The 23,268-nt window shown below is 50.1% G+C and overlaps 1 long non-coding RNA gene across 1 annotated transcript; it reads right to left on the bottom strand.

Moving 5' to 3' along the window:
* Positions 1–579: 579 nt before the first annotated feature.
* LOC123607717 lies at positions 580–4,415 on the bottom strand. The gene is made up of 3 exons (XR_006716864.1): positions 3,767–4,415; positions 974–1,135; positions 580–863 (listed from the first exon to the last, which is right to left on the bottom strand). It is a non-coding gene; the product is annotated as an uncharacterized LOC123607717 (long non-coding RNA).
* Positions 4,416–23,268: the final 18,853 nt, after the last annotated feature.

Below are 23,268 nucleotides of genomic sequence, written 5' to 3'. Positions count from 1 at the left end.
CAACTAAGGCACTATTTAGTCTATCGCTAACCCAAAGCAATAATGAAGATACCTCGCGATAGTTTTCAAAATTCATTAGAACGGCAAAATTCTACCCAAGCTGAAATTTGCTTTCACGCATCTCACATTTCTTACGGCAAGTATCTCTTCACTCCCATCACCATGCGATGGCTCCTATTTCTAGACTAAGAGAGAAACAATTCTCAGCATCTAACATCCACATTCCCAGTGCTTAACACGGAGCCTGGTATGTAAGTAGGTGCTCAATAAATAAAGTCTTAAATGAATTAGTGCAAGATACTGTCCTAGAGACAAAGGCAGGTGGTTGGAGGCAAAGGTGGAGATGTTGAAGGTATGGGGCATAAAATCGGGTCCCCGCTCTCAAGGGCTTGGGCTATGATTGATGAAATAAGGCAGCATGTACACGAAGATTGATGAGTGTCCTATTTCCTCTAGAATTCTCTAGGCCTAGGGAAGAAGAACCTAGCATATTTAAGAACCACGGAGCCTAGCTGCAACACTAGCCCAGCTAGTGCAGAATTTGAGAGTCTGAGATAGGCAGGTGATGGAGGTCGTGGGGGGCGTGGGAAAGAGCTTTATTTTGTTCTAACGTGAAGCCTCAGCATGCTTTAGAAGGTGAACGCTGTATCGCCAGCTGAGACGTGTTTATGAAAAGTCACTGTGGTTGCTAGCAGAAGCATGGTTGGGAGGTGGGAGAGGAAGCGGGAGGCCCATGAGACAACTGTCTCCATCGCTCCAGGTGACAGGTGCAGGTGAAAGGCACCCTACAGGAGCACACGGAGAGCACTGATGGAACAGTGATCTATTTTGGAGGTGGAAGTCTGGCTGGGTTTTCAGACAGACTGGGTGGTCAAGAAAAGGGGAAAGAAAAAACAATTAAGGGTGTTTCGTAAATGTTTAATTTGCTAACTAGTCGCCTCCCCCTTTGAGCCCCAGGAAAACGGCATCTTACTGCAGTCGTGAACTTCATCTGGGCATGTTGATTTCAAGATTCTTCTCTACCCAAGCAGGGATTTCAAGTAGGTGCTTGGACATCTGCATCAGAGCTCAGAGTAGCGGTCAGGACTGGAGACATCAAGCATTGCGAATTTTAAGGCAATGGGACTGGATGAAACTATGTAGAGAAATAACACAGGCAGAGATGAACTGGATGTTGGGATGGGGCTGTAGGACACCCCAACACTTATGATGCCAACAGAAGAGAAGGAACCAGCACGGAAGACTGAGCACAAGAGGCCAGAGAAATAGCAGAAAACCTGATAGAAGTCACAGACATAAATTTCGAGGAAAGACCAACCAGCTGGGTTGGATGCTGCCAAACTCTCATGAGAGACGAAGAATGAAAGTGTCGTCAACTTTGGAAAGATCGAGGTTGTTGGTAAACTTGACAGGCCTGCTTTCTATGCAGTGATAGGAACAGAAGCCACGTGGAGATGTTTGCAGTGAAGGAGACCCCAGACATCGGCTACTTCAGCCACCTCCAAAGAGAGCTATGGCACAGAGGGGATGAGGCCCTTCGTCCAAGCACACGAACTCGAACTCCCATTGGCCGTGAGTGCACAGCCTTTGCCCCTCTTCGGTTTATGTGGGCCGAATGCCCCAAAAGCCAAGCGTGGCATGGGACTGCATCACATGGCAAATCTCTTGTGCGTAAAGTGCCTTCCAGTTCTCCCAGCACGCATCAGGTGTGCGTACTCTATATCAGGGGCTGTTGGTCTGGGGCCGTGGACCTATGGGCTTAAAGGAGACTGTACACAGAATTATGTGCAAATATGTTTTCTAGTGAAAGGGTCCACAGCCTTGATCAAATTCTCAAAGGGTCCACGTTCATTCCTCAAAAAAGAACAATTAAGAACTCTGTTCTACACCAATGCAACTGTACAACTCACCAGCCCAAGAGAAACCTTCTCTGTGACCAAGCTCCTAGGAGAGCATCATTTATCACCGTCCAGGGTACCAGGCAGCACCCGCACAGTCAAGGAAACTCCAAATGGCCCAGTAGCCCGATGAATCACCCACCTATCACATCGCGCGCCCCCCAAGCTTCTAAAGGCTTCGATTCCTGGGAAATGTCACTTCCGGGCATGGCGCTTCGGAGGTTGATAAATGCCGACTGATACATCAGCTTGTGTGTGGACAGTGCAGAGCCCTGGCGGGAGGGCCACACGGAGCCCTGCCAGAGACCCAGAGACCCAGAGCCCAGAGTCCAGGGTGCGTCTGGCAAGGGCCCTCCTCACACAGCTTGAGACCTCGGCTCCCATCAGGAGGCTGTGGAAGCTGGCTCAGAAGGCGCGCCTGGCACTCTGAGGGGTCAAAGCCATCTCAAGGGCTTTACTCCACTTTGAACACTCAGGCGTCGGCTGCGAGAATGTTCAGCAGTGATGTTGACCCTTCTTCTTCCAAGAATATAAGGGGGTTTTAGGACATCTGTGCCCTTGGTAAGTGCCAGAGGTGAAGTAGAAATTGGCTGTCTCTGCACTCAGAGCTGGAACTCTCCTGGCAGGATGGCAGGAGTCGGCAGCTGCGAAACCCCAGCCTCGTGCAAAACGCAGGCTTCAGTCCTCAGCTGCCACGGCCATCCCCGGTCACTTCAGAGCCAGAACGGAAGTCCAAATGAGAATCTGATGTTTAACCACTAGCGGGAACACGGCGGTCTATGTACACTCTGAAACCCCTTCCGTGAGAGCGTTCAGGTCTGTACCCAAAGCACAAAGCTGTCTAATGAATCTCCAGGGCCTGGGGGAGCTTCAGGGGCTCCAGGCGGGAAGGATGTCCCTCACACGCAGCTTTCAATCACTGGATTTTAAGACAGCAGGTATTTATTCTGTTACTTCTCTTTTTAGTTTTAAAGCCCTGGCATCCAGCACTGTGCCTGGCACGTGGAAAGAGCACCTATTTTCTTAATCAATAAATGAATTGTTGAGAAGCTACTTGGACACGTTGCATCCTTTGGGGTCCGGTCAGAAAATAGAAGCCAGGGTAGAATTTCAAACAAAGGCAATTTAAATTTTTTTAAGTTTATTTATTTTTGAGAGAGAGAGAGAGAGAGAGAGAGAAATGAATCCCAAGCAGGCTCCATGCTATCAGCACAGAGCCCGATGCTGGGCTCAAACTCATGAACCACGAGATCATGACCTGAGCCAAAACCAAGTAGTCGACGCTCAACCAACTGAGCCACACGGGCGCCCCAAACAAAGGGAATTTAACACAGAAAATGTACACAGGTATTGGAAGAACGAAGATACCCAAAGGGGGTGACAAGGCAGCTGGGATATCAGACCAGCAGATGCCACTTCCACTTACGGGGGTAAGGCGGGCATCCCAGGGCCAGCAGCAGGGGGGGGCACCATGGGCTGGGGGTGGGGGCTGGAGTCGGGATTCCCGGGGGAGGGGCTGCTCCATAAGAGCAGGAGCACCGAGGAGACCTGCCTGAGGCAGAAAGTGGGTGTGGACACCCCACTTCCTCTCCTTCCTCCCTCCCATCCTGCACCAGAGGCCCCGTGGCAGGGAGAAAGGAGCAGAGAAAGGTAACTCCCCGCATCCAGGGCAGAGAAGAGCAGGGCGCTGAGTCGTCAACTGACGCACATGAGGGCCCTAAAGACTCAGCAGCTCGGTGGCCAGCGCCCCACCTCTAGGCACCCACGGGCTGTGGCCTTTGAAAGGATGCCTTGTCTCTACAAGCGCCAAAGGACACACGGACAAGGAGATTCTCAAGTGACTCAGAAGGGGCACCTGGGATGCTCACTGCTGCATCCTAGTCCATAGGGGGCGCTCGTCCGAAGTACGGTGGACTGTACGGCCAATGTGGACAAGACCGGTCTGCACGGATGCCCACACAGGACACGGAACGAGTTTTCGCCTTTGAAGGACGACGAGGATTACGTGGAGGAGGAAGATACGGGAATCCTGGAATGGCTGCCATGGGAACGCAGATGCTAAACACGAACAGCAGAGGTGAAGCTGCCCCGGAGCACGAGCACAGCTCTCCACTCAACACTGGCGCCTGGACGCCAATGATGCTGGCGTCTCCCATCAAGACTAAAATCTCTGCAGGTGGAAATCTCCTCCTTGACTGTCTTCTCCCGAGCCCCCCGGTGGCAATATTGTCGATCCTGGGTTGGTTTCGTGTCCCATCTCTCCCTGACATCTCCCTCGGGTTCCATGTCTCACCGTCACCTTTTCAGTCCAAGAGGGGGGACTGTCTACGTGTTTCTATCTCCTCCTTTCCACATCCCTTCGAAATCAAAGCGCTATGAAATGAGAACCAGAGGTCACAGGGGAGCCGGAATAGTGCCAGCACGGAAGAATGTCTTTGAGAAACTTCTGGATGGTGCAGACGATGGGTGGGTATGGGACGCAAGGGCAGAGCACCCCAGCCCAAATGATGTCAGCTGGAGGGGCGTGTGAAGGAGGGTGAGCGTCCCCCCTGCTCTGTGCGTCAGCCCACGCAGAAGGGATTTCCGTTTTCCCCAGGCCCGCCAACGAGAGCTCACTTCGGTCTTCCTTTCGCTCTCCCGGGCTGGACGATGCAGCACCACTGTGGGCCAGGACCTCATGCTCCTGTTTTATCGGGTCTCAGAAGCAGGGCCAGGCCAGGCACTTCCCGCCACCCGCGTTCGCAGCAGATGCCCCTGCGACCGTCCCTCCGTGCGCCCTGCCCACCTGCGCCAACCGGTGGGATGCGGTCCTCTCCCACTTCCAGCGTGCTGTTTGGTGGGCCCGCCAGCGTGGGGCTTCAGTTTCAGGGAGGGCTTCCCTACGTTTGGGACCAAGCCTCACTCTTCAATCCGGTCTCTTCCTAACTTTTTAACAGAAGTGTTATTATTCAAAAAAGTACTCATCTTGAAACCATTTTAACCAGAGAGCCTTGCCTTTGGGGGCTTAGGGGACACTGTCATCACTTTAGACGACGTGGGTATCTGTTCACATTGCTCTAGCAGCTTTGTCTGTGTGTGTGTGTGTGTGTGTGTGCTGCACAGCTAAGAGCCGGGAGCGGTGGTGGGGAGCCGGAGGACGGACAGCCCTTCCCAGCCAGGTCCTTAAAGGGAGGGCTTCCTACTGCTGCACCTTCCCCGCCAGGGTGAGGTTTACTACAGGGAGACAAAGCACTGCCTTGCACGGTTCCTGAGATCATTCACACCAGCTTAATCCGGATATGGACTAGAAAAGTTAATAGGCAGCAAAGAATCGCCAGATATCAGCATAAAACAGCCATAAAGCGAGGACCGATTTCAAAATGTGCTCTGTCACCAAGACACTTTCCTGACATCTCCTAGAAAACCGGAATAAATGCATAAGTCTATTAACCCAGAGCGTTGAGTGCCACAGCCTCGCCACTGTGGCCCTACAAGCAACCCCTCAGCAGTACGGGCGGCTTTGCGATCACAGGCTGAGCCAGCAAGTACTCGGTTAAGTGACCGTCGTCACTGCCTTTAATGCAGGATTCAAGAACGGACTTCCAAATTAACCTTAATAGAAGAAAAAACTCATCAGTAGCTGAAATCGGAAATTCCGAGGGGCTCCTAAAAAACCTTTACAGGGCAGCTGGGGAGAACACATACTGAAGGTCCTAGGAAGGTAGCTGTGGGTTTGGTTTAATGTGCGGCCTTCCTCGTTGAGTTCTGTCTCTCTCTATGCTTCTGGGCTCGGTGGAAATCCTTCTCTTTCTCTCCTCTGGTAATCTAGAAGTTTCACATCTTATTTCCATTGACTGGTGGCTGTCCAAATGTAAACGGAAGACCAAAGAATTTGCTCCCTGGGATAACTCAGGACATGTCAGTAATTTAATTTACCAGGTTCCACTCCCCCATTTAAAGGCATCGTCTGACAGGTTCAGGGCATGCTGCTGACAGGAGACTCAATCCAAACCCAATGACACAGGAAACACCAGCAAATAAAGGAAGGGAGAGGCAGTACGTAGAGCAGGACCTGTATGAGAGCTCTAGGCAGAAATTCTTTTTTTTTTTTTTAATGTTTACTCATTTATTTTGAGAGAGCACGTGGGTGAGAGGAGAGAGAATCCCAAGCAGGCTCCACACACTCAGCACAGAGCCCAACGTGGGGCTCGATCTCACGAATCGTGAGATCATAACCTGAGCCGGAATCAAGAGTTGGACACTTAGCCCGCTGAGCCACCCAGGCACCCCAGGGCAAACAGTCTTAAATGGGGCAAATGAGTGATTTCGTACCGGTTAAAAAGAATTCACAAAGAAAATACAATAGTCACATATCCTCAGCCACATCATAGAGCATCGAAATACTCATCAAACAGAGTAGCAAAAGATACGTAAATTCAAGGAGAAACTGTGAAAACAAGAAACACGTTTCTCAGAAATGGATTAAATAGAAAAAATGAGGCTTAAGAATTTGAGTAACACAAGTAACAACCTTAGTATAATATTTAAGAACTATGTCTAAAATTTTTACACCCCAAACCAGAATATACATTTTCAGAGCACTAAGGGAATATTTAATAACAATTTTATTAGTTCATAAACATTATCTGTGTATGTTCTGCCTAAGACAGAGATCATGTGGAACATACTTTCTCTCTTTTTTTTTTTTTAAGTTTATTTACTTATTTTTGACAGAGAGCTCACGTGAAAGCAGGGGAGGGGCAGAGAGAGAGAGAGAGAGAGAGAGAGAGATAATCCCAAGCAGGCTCCACGCTGTCAGCACAGAGCCTGACTCGGGACTCAAACCTACGAACGGTGAGATCATGACCTGAGCCAAAACCGAGAGTCACATGCTTAAGCGGCTGAGTGCCCCCAGGCACGCCCAGAAGATACTTTCTGACCCTTGCTCAATAAAACCAGGTAAGCACAACAAGAAGAGAGTCCAGAGAAATCCAACCACTTGGAAAGCGTAGAACTGTGGGGCCAAGGAAGAGTAAAACCTGGGAACCGCGGTTTAAAACAACACGGCAGGAAACAGGAAACGGGAACCTCACGGACCATGCCCAGGGCAGCAGCTCCACGCCGGCCACCTGTGTTTGCTGGTCTGGGACTTGTCTGCGGTCACACCTGCGGAGCCCTTCCTCTGGGTCCTCCTCACCTGTTGGCAGGAGCTGCTGTGAAGCGGGGAAGGCGGACTCTCACGGCACACGCGGTGTGCTTGGCGGTGCGTCCCTCCTGTTCTGACTTGCTCTGCGCAGCCCTGGCACACGGAGGCTCCACGTTTTTCTGTGGGCACGACTGCCCGCCCTTCCTTCACGCATTCGTGCTTCTGGTCTCACTCAAGCACGTACGCCTCCTCACTCCGAGCTGTAACGCTGCTATCCCCAAACTTCTCATTTAGGATTATTTGTATTTATGTCTTCAACACTCTGAAATTCACTTCTGAGCATGACTGGTGTTGGGGCGGGAGGTCCGTTTCCTCCGATAAAAGGCCAGTTGTGTAAGACTGATCCCGAGTGGGGTTCTTTCCCCACTCGGTCTGAATGGCAGCCTTCATCACACATCACGCTTGGTAGTTCCATTGCCCGCTGGCTCCCTCTTCCACTTTTAAGGGTCCTCGTGACGACCTGGGATCCACCTGGATAACCCGGACCCTCTCTCTATTTTGAGACCAGCTGGTCGGCAACCTTAATTCACCTGTGTAACCTAACGTAATCATGTGTTCCCTGGACGAGGACATCGGCAACATCTTCCCCACCGTGGAGGTGCAGGGAGATGTCGCCCCCCTCTCTGAAGCCAGAAGTGAGAGCCGGTGTGGCTCTGACTGCTGATGGCATGAGATCGTGGGAGGACCCCACCTGGGCCCACGAGCTGGGGGCCATGGACGCGGAAAGAGCTGTGACTGGCAGAGGGTCCTGACCAGGTAACCGTGGCTCAGCAGGGGCCAGCAGGGAGCCGTGCGGCCACACTTCGTCACATTCATCCCTCCTCCTCGTGTGGGCATGGGAGAGGGAAACGGTGGGTGGTCCCCCTCCCCGAGGACGAAGTGTGCACCCACCACCGGCCCCTCGCTCTCAGCCCCCTCGCTTTCACTTCCCCCACTTGCTCTGCATTTCAGGGAGCTCAGGCTCTCAGCCAACTCTCTGGAGATTCGGCTAACGAGAGGCACCCATGGAAGGCGAAGGAAGGCACCAGGTCTCTCTGCCTCAGGCCCCACCCCCAGCAGCTCCTTCCTGACTGTCGCGCTCCCTGGATGCATCTCGAGCCTGCCAGCCAGCCCAGCTTCTGCTTCTGGCAACACTCCTTCCTCCGAGTGTCCCCCAAGACGAGGCGGGACGCAACAGTGTTGCTGTCCTGTTGTCAATCTTCCCCTGCTCCCGACTGCTCAATGGCCCACCATCCCCATGGAATCTTCTGGTCTTCGGCCATCTGTGTAACCAATCCCCTGCGCTGAACTCCCTCTGTCCAAAGGCCTAGCATGGTTTCTGTTTTCTCACTGTGTTTGGACTGATGCACAGCAGTAAATCCCCTCATGAAAACGTGAGCGTAAGGGAATGAGACCCTAAGAGCCCAAATTGTTGTCAGCAGTCAAAAGTCATGGGAAATCAACAGAGAACTCAGATAGCTCTGACTAGGAGTCACTATTAATGCAAAAACGCATCAAGGCACGTGGAGGTCTGAATTCTCAGGTTCGAAAATACTGCTCCCACTCTCTCACTAATTTCCAACGGACTGATCCGCTTGGGCAATGCAGTTTTTGTTCATGAGCACAATTCACACGTGTCCAGAAACATCTATGCTATAAATGTAGTAACCTAACCTTGGTGGTTACACGAACAGCCTAGGGAGGCAGTTAAAAAATCAATGTGTCCCAGTTCCAAAACTCTAAAAGCTCTCCAAGTCTGCACTTTGGAACCCCGAGTGATTCTGACACAGGAAGTTCATGGCCTCTGTGCTGAGAAACTCTGGATAGAATCGATGACCTCCAGAAAATTACTTTAACACTTGTGGCCTCAGTTTCCCTACCTGCCATAATGGTAACACAACCTCACAGAGATGCTGGAAAGATTAAATGAGGCACTCTAGAGCATCTGGCCCATGCAGGACAAGGCTGGCAAAGAGAAAAGGGTTTGAATGTCAGTTAATTTTTGCTGAGCGCATGTTTAGGACAAACCCGTTTTTTTGACTTTTTAGTTTCGCCGCGTATTTTTAAGTTTTGAGGTGTCAATATTAGTGACTCGGATCCAGACTCAGTGTGTGTCCCAAATTCCTTTAGTTGATGTGGAAAAGGAAGTTAATCCAAGATTAACACCGATTGAAGCCGGGAAGTGTCTATTTCAAATAGAATTTTAAAAGCTCTCTGAATGATAAGAGATACTCGTTTAATTTTTTAACAACGTTTCTCAACTTGGCAATTTGGTACAATAAACCAAAAGAAAAGGAAGTGACCAAAACCTCAGTTAGAATATTTAATTAAGACATGTTGAATTATTTATGTCAAGGGAGTCCGTCCACTCAGAAGAATGTTTCAGAAGCAACTTCTCGTAAATTTAGTTATAAAATGCTAAAAGGTCTGTGACAACTCTTCAAAATCTCAGCTTCTTCAACTCCGGCCTTCACGCCCCATCCTCAGAGATGAGCCAATTAAGAACAAGCCAATGTACACAAAAACAGAGACCTCTTGATAAGGCAGTATCCAATTGTTACTTAATCATCATTAAAATGGTTTTTTAAAAAGTTAACATGCTAATAGCACTGATGTTAACAAGCTCCATTTATTATTCAATCAGTGGGTAGAACTCTGTCTGAGGCTGGGCTTTATTGTCTCCGTGGGTAAATATCCCGCAAATCCAGTCCCCAGGTTTGTCACACCTCTCTGCAGAGGACTGGGGAGCTGGGGCGGCCAGGTGCTGGGGTACAGTTCTGCCAATGAGCATGGAGACAGAGATATAAGAAGGAGGGAAGAGAATTTGGAAGGAGATCAGAGAAGAACAAACCAGAAGTCAAGAGGCTTTCGTTGGAATCCATGAATTTGAGTATCTTTTATACCCAGGAAATGTTTCTAGCGGCAAAGAAAGAAATTTAATAGATGAGTGATCTTGGGATGGCCAGCTCGCCACAAGTTTGGAAATAGAGAATTTAACAGCTGTGGGGAGGCACAGATATCACGAGCTAGGGAGAGGGGTTTCAGTGATCACGCATCCAGGGGTGTTCTGGGCCCCGCAGAGCTCTCCACCATGCCCACCAGGAATTCGGAGCCCCATACGGAACAGACCGCGTCCACACCAGCTTCCTCGCGGGGCTCTGTGAGCTCCCTCCCCCTTACCCTTGGGCTGCAAAACTGCTCATTCTGAAACCACAGGTCTGGAATTCCAAAGCTAAAACCAAAAGAGAGAATGTTGTTGGTCCAAATAAGAAATGTAAGCGAAAAAAAAAAAAAAAAGAAATGTAAGCAAAACTGCTACAACTAGACCAGGCGAGTCAAGGAAGCCAGAAAATTAAATGTCACAGAAACATCCATTCCACTGGCCCACTGTCTGCCTGAACAGCCAGAAAGGCAGAGTCAGTGCAAACCGAGTCAGGATCTACCAAAATGTAAGTCCTTCTCAAGATCTCATGAAAAACTTAAAAGAGTGGGGCGCCTGGGTGGTGCAGTCGGTTAAGCGTCCGACTTCAGCCAGGTCACGATCTCGCGGTCCGGGAGTTCGAGCCCCGCGTCAGGCTCTGGGCTGATGGCTCAGAGCCTGGAGCCTGTTTCCGATTCTGTGTCTCCCTCTCTCTCTGCCCCTCCCCCGTTCATGCTCTGTCTCTCTCTGTCCCAAAAATAAATAAACGTTGAAAAAAAAAATTAAAAAAAAAAAAAAGAAAAACTTAAAGAGAACAGATGTCAGGCACCTGGGTGGCTGTCTTCCAGAACCTCTCCAACAATGGGCTAACGTTCAACACAGTAGCCAGCGAATGTCTGACATGAATAACCACCACGCAGCCAAAATACCCAGCCCGTTCTTCAAACATTATTATCAAGATAATCCCAGAGGATGTGGTAAAGTTATTGAAGGCTATCACTCAACTAAGAGTCTTCTGAAAATTCCTTTCTTGCATAAACTGTGCGTATAACAATAAATTCTGTAGCAATAGCCACTTAGTGGCCTAGACGAATCTCTGACAATGATGGATGGCAGAAAACAGACACCAGAGATAGGAAGTTGTAAATTCCCTTTAGTCAAACTACTGATATGGTAAAGTGCTAACTACGAAGCACTCTGCATCCTATATCCAAATGTACACACACATACAGACACACAAATACCCTTGCCAAGACACTTTAAGAGCAAAATTAAACTGGAGAATCTTCCAAATGATCTCTCAAATGCCAGAATCTGAAAACATGGCCAGCTACTCTGGAAAGACAATTGGTAGTTTCTATTCTGTAAGCATAAGTTTAAATTAATATCATGATTATAACTTATATTATGGGAAGAACTAACATGTATTGAGCACGGCAATGCTGTAGGCAGTATGAAATGTTCTTTATAAAATATCTCATTGAATCTTCACAATAAGCTTTTGAAATAGAGCAATTGTTATAACCCCTCCTGTATCCATAGGCAATCAAAACCCATAGATCTAAAGTGCATTACCCAAGCTCCCCCAGCCAGCGAAGACAAAACAGGACTTGAACAGGCTTCCTTAGGTCTGGTCTGGCCCAGTGTTCTTGCCATAAGTTTTTTTTCCATAAAATTTTTCTTGGTAAACAATCTTGGTCTCCACTGGATGGACATATACATATATATATCTGTTTTGAATAGTTGAAGATTCAGAGGAAGAAATGGACAGGGAGGCCCCACGTACCCTTCACCCCATCTCCCCCAGTGTTAAAACCCTGTGTAGCTATTCTTCAAAATCACAGCCAGGAAACTGGTATTGGTACAATCCCCCGAGCTCATTCAGATTTCTCCAGTTACCCGTGCACTCACCTAGGTGTGCCTGTGTGGCTCTAGGACATTCATCGCGTGTGTGGCTTTGTATGTCCATCACCAGCATCGGTATTTTTTTAATGTTGATTTACTTACTTTTGAGAGAGAGAGTATGTGCAAGCAGGGGAGGGGCCGAATCATCCAAGGCTCCCTCTTGATACCCTCTATGGCCACACCTGCTCTCTCCCCCTCACCCCAACCCCTCTCCGCCCCCGCCCCACACACACCCAGAACAACCTAGTTTCCATTTCTGAAATCACATCGTCCCAATAGTTTGGGGCTATTACAAACAGCGGTGCTGTGAACACGTGTGTGCAAACGTCTGGGTGGGAATAAGTTTTCATTTCTCTGGGATAAACGCCCAAGACTGCGACTGCCAGGTTATATGGCAAGTCTACTGCTCCTTTCGAGGGAAGCTGCCAAATTATTTTTCAGAGGAGTGGTGCTCGTGGGCCTCCCCGCCAGCAGCCTATCAGAGATCCAGTTTCTGACAGTTTCCAGCCTATCAGAGATCCAGTTATCCAGAAACTGGATAACACCTAACTGGATTGCGGTGTTATCCCAATCCTTTGTCTGACCCATTTCGCCAGCTCCGTAGCAGTCTCTCATCGCGGTTGGAATGACATTCCTCTCTGGCTAACCAAGTCAAATAGCTCGTCACACCCACAGCCACCACCGCACGTATCTATCCTCGTTGACGAAACGTCAGCTTGTGCTTCTGTCCCTTTTATAACACGGTATGAGTTTTGACAGTTCCTACGTTCTGCATGCCAGTCCGCTGTTGGACATGTGATTAGTCCATAAACAAACATCCTCTAATATTTTGAGTTGAGGAGGGCTTAAAAACAAAATCCAGGGGCACCTGGGTGGCTCAGTCGGTTAAGCGTCCGACTTCGGCTCAGGTCACGATCTCGCGGTCCGTGAGTTCAAGCCCCGCGTCGGGCTCTGGGCTGACGGCTCGGAGCCTGGAGCCTGTTTCAGATTCTGTGTCTCCCTCTCTCTCTAACCCTCCCCCGTTCATGCTCTGTCTCTGTCTCAAAAATAAATAAACGTTAAAAAAAAAAAAACCCAAAATCCAGTGCACGCTGGAGTTGGAAGCATTAAATGGATTTTCAAGAATTCCAACTGTTGCCGTGAGCTTTATTAGAGCAGCAGCAGGGAGCCCGGGCTCTGCTTCCACAGAAGAAAAAACTAGAGACGGGTGCAAGACCAGGAATACGGGAGTGCAGAACTGTGACACAGGGACAGGGCGCGCGGGAAGGGTCTGCCGGAGGGAGGTCCTCTGCACAGGCTCCTGACAGTCCTTCCAGGGCCCGTCCATCATCCCTGCGGCTCACGCGCCACCTTGTGGGCTCTGCAATCTCGGCAGGGTCCCGGAAGTACAAGTTCACGTTCCCAAGACTTAGATAGTCACCCCCCACCCCACCGCCCCCCCCCCGCCCCGGCGTCTCGAGAGGAATTAGCGACGCATGATGTTTATTCCCACTCACTGTGACATCCGTCACAGGTGGCCGCTTGCAGGAGGACAGCCAGTCTGGGTGGCACTCACTGTCTTATCCTTTGGGGGCTGGGAAACCGCCAGAGGGACCAGGGATGGTTGAGGCACCACCCGAGCTAACATTTCACCAGCGAGCAGCTGGGTTTCCTGGCGGGCTGCTGGGCTCACCCAGGGGGTGCCGTGTCACCGGCGGACGTTACCTGCCTGAGAAGGTGCTGGAGCAGCCTTTCCTGGGCTCCCCTTACAAGGACGGAGCCGAGACAGGCATTTCCCTGGGTGCCGTCCCTGCCACGTGCTGCCCAAGCACGGGCCCCGGAAGGTAGCTTTCAGCCCTGTCCCGTTTTAGACAGTCAAGAACCTCAGAACCAAGAGAAGACTAAGGAAAAGGGGACTGCATCTTTTTCCTATTCTGAATGAAAAATGAAGACGTTATGTGACACGACCACCGGACATGAGGACTGTCATCACATTCGGATCATCTAGCCCAGGATCCTTTCTCTCTTTGCAGCCCAAATACACAAGCAACACAAATGTGGCGGGAAGCGGGCGTGGGGGGGAGGGGACAGCACGAGCCCATCCCCTCAAGGCCCCCACGGCAGCTCTGAGGACCCCCGAGACCTCTCCAGTCACAAGTCAAAGCACATTGGGACCGCGCACCTGATGCTAACATAACATTGCGTGTCAATTCTGCTGCCATAATCCAAGTTTAGAAACACTGAGACTTCCCTCTGTTCAAAGGCTGAACAATATGTTATTGTATGTAAACACCACATTATCACAAAAAGACACGTGTGGCATGACTCCACTTACAGGAGGCACCTAAAATCGCCACACTCAGAGAAACGGGAGTAGAAGGCAGTTGCCAGGGCTGCGGGAGGGGAGCGGGACGCCGTTGCTCAGGGGTCCCGAGTGGCAGTTCTGCAGAGGAGAATGAGGTCCGGACGTCAGCTGCACCTTGTGACTGTAGCTCACACGACCATGCTGTGCCCATGGAGTCTGTTACTAGGGGGCCTCGTGCTAATGGTCGTTACACAATTAAAAGAGTAAAATTTAAAAAGTAAAACACAAAGCGGGGCCCGGGTGGCTCAGTCGGTCAAGCAGTCGACTTCAGCTCAGGTCATGATGTTGTGGTTCGTGGGTTCGAGCCCCGCGTCGGGCTCTGCGCTAAAGGCTCAGAGCCTGGAGCCTGCTTCCGATTCTGTGTCTCTATCTCTCTCTGCCCCTCCCTGGCTCACACTCTGTCTGTCTGTCTGTCTGTCTGTCTCTCAAATAAATAAACATAATAAATAAATAAATAAATAAATAAATAAATAAATAAATAAATAAATAGAACAAGCAAACTAAACGAATCAGTTGGATGTATTCTTAAAGTACAGCTAAGTCACTGGGAAGACAATGTGACACGTCACCTAAGAGTTGAATCACCAGAAAGACAAAGCTCATTTACCTGATATGAAAAAATAAATTACATTAAAAAAATTTTTTTAACATTTATTTTTTGAGAGACAGAGTATGAGTGGTAGAGGGGCAGAGAGAGAGGGGGTCACAGATTTGGAAGCGGGCTCCAGGCTCTGAGCCGTCAGCACAGAGCTGGACATGGGGCTCGAACTCACGAACGCGAGATCACGACCTGAGCCGAAGTTGGATGCTTAACCGACTGAGCCACCCAGGCGCCCCAAAAATAAATTACATTTTAAATCTCGCAGTGGAGAGGAAGCACCGAGAAACCCACCACCATGTTGTACGGGAGGAAAGAAGTCCGGAGACCAGGGACCTGCCAGAAGGCACGCAACTAGTTAGTGCAGAACCAGGGTTAGAATCTAAGTTACTCGCCTGGTTCCTCAGGAGACCCGCCTGTTCTAAATACCGGGGATGTCTCGATACCGTGTTTCCATGAGCCCTTCATGCCAGAGCTCAAGGGTTCTTTACGGGGAACGAAACCAGCACTGTCACCTTCCCCAGCCTTGGCAAGTCAAAAGCTGGAATCATAAAAGGAGAAACCGCAGCAGATAGGAAAGCACCCGCATGTCTTTATTTAAGGTCCTCCAAACCCAACCCGGCCAGCGACTCCCCAGCTCCCCCAGGGACAGAAAGAGAAAGCATTAGGGTATTCCCTGTTTGGTCTTCCCTTCCCTGAGCCCATGGAGGAAAGCCCGAGTGCCCCTGAATGTGGCACCTTTGCCTGCTTCCCACCATTGCTAGAGGCTGACACGGCTGAGGGCACAGGAGGGCTCTGCACGGCCCGGAGAGGGATCCTGTGGAAGAAGGAGAGAACGGTGTACCCAGAGGGTGGAGGGTGCGAGATGAGGGGCTTAGAAAGGAGGCAGCTTCAACTGGGGGCCAGGGGACCAGCCGGGATGTGGGAGAGCAATGAGGAAGGGAAGAGCAGGCAGAGTGACAGCTGGGAGCCGGTCCTTCCCACTTGCTGACAGCCGGGCCTGGGGAACAAGTTGTATGTCAGGGAGGAAATCAGATCTCCACCCGCTGGCGATTTGCCCGTGGCCCAGACAAGCAGTATCGGGCAGCCTCAGTTTAGAGTTTTGCAAACTCTGCCCCACTGACAGGCATGGATTTCATTTCTTCAGGAGTGCCCCCTTTTAACCCAATCAAGGCAAGATGCTGGGCCCCAGAAGAGCCCGAGCCACACACTCTGATCCTCGGGCACGTACATCTCCCAGTGCCAAGAGGGCTTTGGACCCTCGTCATCACGATGCTTGTGCCCGACCGGACACCCCCATCAGGGAAGACAACAGCTGTGGAACCAGGTGGTCACAGCACCCCACTGGTTTAACTCAGTAACACCTTCTCAGGTTAAGTCCCAAACGAACGTGGCTGGCCACTGAGTGCCACCTGTCCCAGCAGTGATGTAGGAACAGGCACTCCTTCTACTGTGCGTCACTCCCGCTTTCCACCAGGGGTTCCGAGCTCACCTGGGAAGGCAGAGTCTGGAGGGTTCCATGGGTGTTTCTGGCCGCCAGTTGGCCAAGTGGCACCCAGAAATTCCACTCGCATGCCATTGGCTAGAAAGGATCACGTGACCAGATCTAATGGCAGAGGATGCTGGGAACTGTAGTCAAATTTCCCAGGAAGCAGGAAAAGCACACAGGGCTCTGAGCATCAGCTTTGACATAATTTTCCCTAATAAGAACTTTTTATGAAACCGATATAGATCTCTTGGCCTCGCCTGCAGGAAAACGGATGGAAGTACTTCCGTGAAGCTCTTCTGAGGTCTGCTCGTGATGCTCTACGAAATGCTTAATTTTTTAAATCGTTTTTTGTTTTTAACTCCAGCTAGTTAACACACAGTGCCGTATTCGTTTCAGATGTACAATGTAGTGACGCAGTCATTCCAAACGTCATCCAGTGCGCATCGTAGTGCGCTAGGGGAGGGCAGGTTATGGGCTAAACAGATGATGGGGTTTAAGGAAATGTTTAATCTTAGAGATTGGAGGTATCCACCAGGAAACATACCATTTTAGTTGTATAGTGCTTTAGAACTTTCAAAATGATTTCTCAGACACTCTTTCATTTGATTTTCTCATCACCTCTACCAGTGTCTTCATTCACACAAGAATTTCTGCCTGTCCATTTCCCCAGGCGGTAGGGACGCTGACCAGACAGAAGATCTCCCACCCACACGACACCTGTGTCCCAGAGCAGCGGCAGCCTGTATTCACAAGTAAAAAGTAAATCAGATCAACAGTGTGCGAGATACTCTCAGATGCTGCAAAGACCCCTAAGAACAAAAGCAAGATAGTGTGATGGAGGGAAGGCTGCATGGATACAGGTGTTTAAAACGTGCCTGGGATTTGGGGCGCCTGGATGGTTCAATCAGTTGAGCATCTGACTTCGGCTCAGGTCGTGATCTTACGGTTTGTGAGTTCAAGCCCTGCACCAGGTCACTGCTCTCTGTGCAGAGGGCTTGCTCTGGATCCTCTGTCTCTCTCTCTCTCTCTCTCTCTCTCTCTCTCTCTCTCTCTCTGCCCCTCCTCTACTTGCACTCTCTCTCCTCTCTCTCTCTCAAAAATAAAAACATTTTTTAAATGTATCTGGGATTTGTTTTTTTTAATGTTTATTTCTTTATATTGAGAGAGAGTTGGGGGGGGGGGGCGGGGAGCAGACAGAGAGGGAGAGAGAAAGAATAAGCAGCCTCCGCACCGTCACTACACAGTCCGACACAGGACTTGAGCTCACAGATTGTGAGATCATGACCTGAGCCAAGATCAAGAGTTGGACGCTTACCCAACTGAGCTGCCCAGGCACCCCTACCTACCATTTGTTTTAGTCAGGTGTGGTAAGGGGCACCCGGGTGGCTCAGTTGGTTGAGCGTTCAACTTTGGCTCCGGTCATGATCTCGTGGCTCGTGAGTTCAAGGCCCACCCTGGGCTCACTGTTTGTCAGGGCAGAGCCCGCTTTGGATCTCTCTGCCCCTCCCCCACTTGCGCTCTCTCAAAAGTAAAGAAACATTACAGAAACAATCAAGGTGTGGGAAGATGACAGGCAGGGAAACGAGTACCCCAAAAGGAGAATTTATCACTCACGGCTCCCAAGAGAAGAGGGCGTGCCATGCCGGGCAAGGCCCCATGGGGAAGCCCTGGGCTCAGGCAGGAGGCGGGAGCATCCAGGGGAGAGCATGGCGGGAAGCTTCAGTGTGGGTTTCACAGGAAGGAATGGGCAAGGTGGGGTCAAGCTGAACAAGTTTAGGGCGGAATGGTGTGAATAATTCTGGGGGGGGGGTCTCTGTGCTAGAGGGGTCCCCAGTCATCCAGTACTTGGCCCTGGGGGTGTGGGACAGCGGGAATGTGGGCTTGGTCCATGGAAGACAAGGAAGTGGTTGGAGGTACGGGCCAGGTTTGTGCTCAAAAGCAACTTGCTTACCTCCTCCAGGAAGTTAGCTAGCCCTGGGAGGGGTGGTCTCTCCAGGATCAGCAAGGCCCCGAGACGCCAAAGCATCAGAAAATACAGAAAATAAGAAATGTGGTTGATACAAAGCAGCCGTGGGGACATACACTTGGAATGGAGGGCCAATCAAAGTCCTTCCTGTCGATACCGCGGAGGAGATCAGAATCGCAAGAAGGTGCCAGGCAGCCACAAAGATGGGGAGGGGAAGCACCAGGCAGAGGCAGGAACAAGGCCCCACCCCACACCTCCGGGTGTGCCCGGAGCAGCAGGGGAAGGGGCCAGGCAGGCAGGCCTCTGGAGGCCACGGCCGCTGGGTTTCATTCTAACTGCAACCGGAAGGCATTAGAGGCTTGTACGGGGAGCCAGGTGGTCTGATCTGCATTTTCAAAAGGTCACCCTGACTGCGGGGGAAGAACGGATGGAACGTGGGCACTTGTGGGAAGCAGCGAGATAGGGCAGGAGGCGGTGCGCTCCAGCATCCCCGGGGACGTACGTAAGACGAAGAGACGTTCCCTGCTTTGTTTGTCTCATCCTGACACCTGTCGCACCCACACTTCACGTGACTTAGCTCAGATACGGCCTCCGGCAAGGACATTATTCATTTCCCGCTTTTTTCCATAGGTCAAAACGTTTCCAGTTCTCAAAGTGACCCTCCCACACTTTTCTTGCCTGCCTGCTACTGCTAACAGAAAGGACCCCGGAAAATCCAGTCCCTCGGCCAAAAGCTATCTGTGCGTGGTCCATTGTATGCGCCCAAGTTTGGTAAAGATGGAAGGTGTAAGTAAACACTGGGCCAGACCAGTCTTGGGAGCTCATCGAGTCGCCATCCGGGGCTCTCTGCTTGGGAACACTGTCGTCATCCTCCCTGATTCGTTCTGCGGGCCATCAGTCGGGGCCCTCCGGTGCACGAGGAAGGAAGGTCTACGGGATGGCCTGTCATTTGCCCAGGAGAGCCAAAGGTCTGGGTTTTTCCGGCCAGTCTGGAGAAGCGAGTTTCCTGCCGGCAAACCCCACTGTCGGTGCGGTGTGGGGGGTGTGGGGGAAGCAGGGGGCAGAGGGAGAGCATCCTGGTCTGACCTCACCGTCTGCGGACGACCCTCACAGGTGCTCTGGTCCAGCCGGCCGTGCTCAGAACCCAGGCGCACACTGGACTTCCCGGCCGGGCCACTCGGAAGCCTGCGCTCTCAGACTAACAGTTTGCAGACTGAACCTCCTCGGCTGTCCGTCTCCTCGGGGCCTGGGAAATGTCTATGGGTTCAGAATGAAACATGTGGACGGTTCCCAGACAAAGCCTCCGATCCAAATCAATGAGACGGTCGTGGTCAGAAAAGACCAGAGCACTGGGGGGTGTGCAGTCTGACAGCTGGAGTAAACCAATAGTGTTTGAGCCCCAGTGTCCCCGGGTCAGGACACCAGTCGCGGGGACTGTTTGTGAAGGAGACCGTAGGCATCCCTGACTGAATGACGCTGGGGGGTGGCGTCTTTTTACCATGGGCTTTGCGTTCTTCACTCGTGCCTTGCTGATTGTCCCCCCGAGGCCTTGAGAGAATGGCCCACATACAGTGGTCGTGGTCCCTAAGAGCACGTGGTCCCTAAGGAAACCCTCTTTAAAAGCTCCACCGCTATATGGACATGCACTGGGGATGTCCTCTGCCTAAAAGACACTGAGTAGGATCCTACAGGCAAGAAGGTGGAGCCACCATGCCCCCCGCTCGGTGTCTGTCTGTCTGTCTGCACTTGTGTGCATTCCACTCTCTCTTGACCTGCTCCAAACCACGCCCGGCACCAGCATCATGCGTGCTAATTGGGACTCAGGGGAAGCAGATACCAAGTCTTAGAGAGGTCGCCTCAGGAGGGCCAGGGACGCAAAGGACCTTGGCAAGTATTCGTTGCCAAGCTAGTCATTCTCTGCCTCTCTGCTTCTTGGAGGTTTCACAGAGCTGTTGGATTGAACTTTTGCCCAGCTTGGGCTCTGCATTTGCACGTGTCTCGCAAACCAGCAAAAATTACTATTCATTGAGAGACCATTACGTGTCAGGCATCATTTCTAGTCTTTCTACCCTTCCTAAAAATTTTTTTCTTTTTTTTTTTAATTTATTTATTTCTGAGAAAGAGAGAGTGCACATGAGTGGAGGAGATGCAGAGACAGAGAAGGAGAGAGAGGATCCCAAGCACCCTCCATGCCACCAGCACAGAGCCCGATGCTCAGTGCCACCAACTGTGAGATCGTGACCTTAGCCAAGATCAATGGTCAGACGCTTAACTGACTGAGCCACCCAGGCACCTCTGGTCTTTCTTCACTTTTATGTGATCCCTCAAACAACCCCGTGATGCAGGTACTATTTCTATTTCCCATGGAAACACACACACATAAGTTTAAGTACGTAACTGAAGGCCCACAGCTAGTGTGGTGGGGCAAGACCCCCCTCAGACCTGTCTCTAAACCTCACATTCCATTCTTGGTGTTATATTCGCCTAACTACCCCCAACCCACCGTCGACCTTGGTCCTCCCCTGCATGTCCTAAATTTGGCTCAGAGTCTTGATTCACCCATTGCTTCCGGGGTCCTCTCCCCTAAGTCTACAGCATGCTTTTGCTTTTGGCCTAATTACGAGAGAAATGTTAGATAAGTTTTTGGTTAACCCTGAAGTTCTTTTGTGAAAGCTGGGACCTCTTGCATGCTGCGGTGACGTTTCACAGCTGGGAGCCCATAGAGCCAGAGAAAGACAGTGGTCACAAAAAGCAACGAACGCCTTTTGGCGGATCCCTGGGCTCCCTGGGATGTGATACGGTCCAAGAGTAGAGTCTTTCCTACAGCCCACCAATCTCATGGGCAAGGATGTTCCTGGATAGCATCCATGAGGACAGAGGCAGATTGTAGCCCTTGGAAGTAGGGGTTTTATTTATTTTCAGAAAATCTGTGGAAATTCAATGATGTATAATATTAGCAGTTCCAGATTCCAGCACATAAAACCCGGGGACTGACTGACTTCTGTTCCTTTAAACCTGTAGTAAACCAGTATGTTTGAGTGGCCATTTCACTGCTTTCTCAATTATTCAGGACTAATACCTACATTCAAAACTTGGCTAATAACTGCATCAAGAAAATTCAGGAGTTTCAGCCCTGGTGACGCCTGTATTATCAGAGTAACTATTTCATTTAAATATTTTACTTTCTTGTCTGTAGAGTCAGAGTTAGATTACGTTCTTAAAGATCCTCTAACCCAAATCCCTCATTTTTAGAGATGAGGAAATACAACTACCGACAATCCACAAAGCGAAATAAAAGTCACAGTCAGGTATTATTTACAGCCCGTGAGGACATTCTTCTGTCTTGAAAAACAGAAGAACGGTATTCCACACCTGCCTTCCTGCAGCCTTCGAAGCCATCCTGAAGGAGAACAGAGGAAGTTGTGTGTGCCGTAAGGTTTAGTATGTTCTGAATTTTCATCCAGTTTGAAAGGAAAATTGAAGCTTGGATTTATTAATTGGTTGATTGAGAGAGAGAGAGAGAGAGAGAGAGAGAGCACAAGTGGGGGAGGGACAGAGAGAGAGGGAGACACAGAATCTGAAGCAGGCTCCAAGCTCTGAGCTGTCAGCACAGAGCCTGATGCAGGGCCAGAACCCACACAATTTGAGTTCATGACCAGAGCCGAAGTTGGACACTCAACCGACTGAGCCGCCCAGGCACCCTGAAGTTTGCATTTTCAAGAGCTTTGTAAATCAATAGGCAGAAAGAATCAAAAATACCTCAGTAGCAACACAGCCCTGTATACCTACTATAAAAATTATCTTTGAATGATTAACTTTTTTTAATTACTACACTTAGATGAAACACTATGTAGTTTGTTCATTTTATTTACAAGCTTTTCTAATTTAAAAAGAAAATATTTTAAGTAGCCAATGGCACATTTCTTATTTTTGATTCTTATTTGTCTAGATCACACAAAGTAGTTCTTTCCTAGTTTCTAGAAGAGTCAGCTCACGTTCATCATCCTTAAAAATACAGCCAGATGATTATCTCAGAGGAGGAGATTTCCACAAACTTCTCAGAGTTTTGCTGTATTGGAGCTTACGGTGTTATGTGTTCATTGTGAATCAGCATCTCTTCTCTACTTGTCTTCGTATGTCCTCAAGGCCAGGGACCATCCTGGGGCGCCTGGGTGACTCAGTTGGCTAAGCGTCCAACTTCAGCTCAGGTCATGTCATGATCTCATAGTTCGTGGGTTCGAGCCCTGTGTCGGGCTCTGTGCTGACAGCTCGGAGCCTGGAGCCTGCTTGGGATTCTGTGTCTCCCTCTCTCTGCTCCTCCCCCGTTCATGCTCTGTCTCTCTCTCTCTCCTTCAAAAATAAATAAAAACGTTAAAAAAAAAAAGGCCAGGGGCCATCCTCACATCTTTCGGCATCTCTGGTGCCCAGCGTGCTGTCGGCGCCACACAGGTGCTCCAATCTGTCCAGTGCATGGAAGCCATCCGCCTGTCTGGAACCCAGTACCTGAGCAGATCTACAACATCCCAGTAAGAGATGGGGGGGGGGGAGGGAATCCAAATCTCTAGAGATTTCCAAAAGGATTCATTTCCTGCCTCTTCTGTCTAGAAACTAAATTCTGGTTCAGAGTGACAAGCTGGACAGAATGAAGACCAAAATGCGTGACTGGGCCACTGCTAAGCAGACTGTTACCATGGCTGCTCGGTGGAATCCCCTAAGCTCCCTGATGAACAGTTTCCAATGTAATGTTGTTATAATGCTGCAAAATCTTTTAATGACAATAGTTAATACACTCTGCCAAATGAAGCCATGTTGGGGTCGCATCAGACTCCAGGCAGAACTTTCTGCTGCGTAAATAGCCATTACCCATCTTATATTACACGCTTTGCTTCCAGATGCTATATTTGGGGTGGGGAGGGGGAATGTGCCCTTTTTAAGAAATTATTTCTCCTTGGGGCGACTGGGTGGCTTAGTTAAGCATCTAATT

Source organism: Leopardus geoffroyi, chromosome A2 (assembly GCF_018350155.1).
Source record: "Leopardus geoffroyi isolate Oge1 chromosome A2, O.geoffroyi_Oge1_pat1.0, whole genome shotgun sequence".
Classification (NCBI taxonomy): Eukaryota; Metazoa; Chordata; class Mammalia; order Carnivora; family Felidae; genus Leopardus; species Leopardus geoffroyi.
Note: the sequence above shows the minus strand (reverse complement) of the source record. Positions and strands in the feature narration are given on the sequence as shown.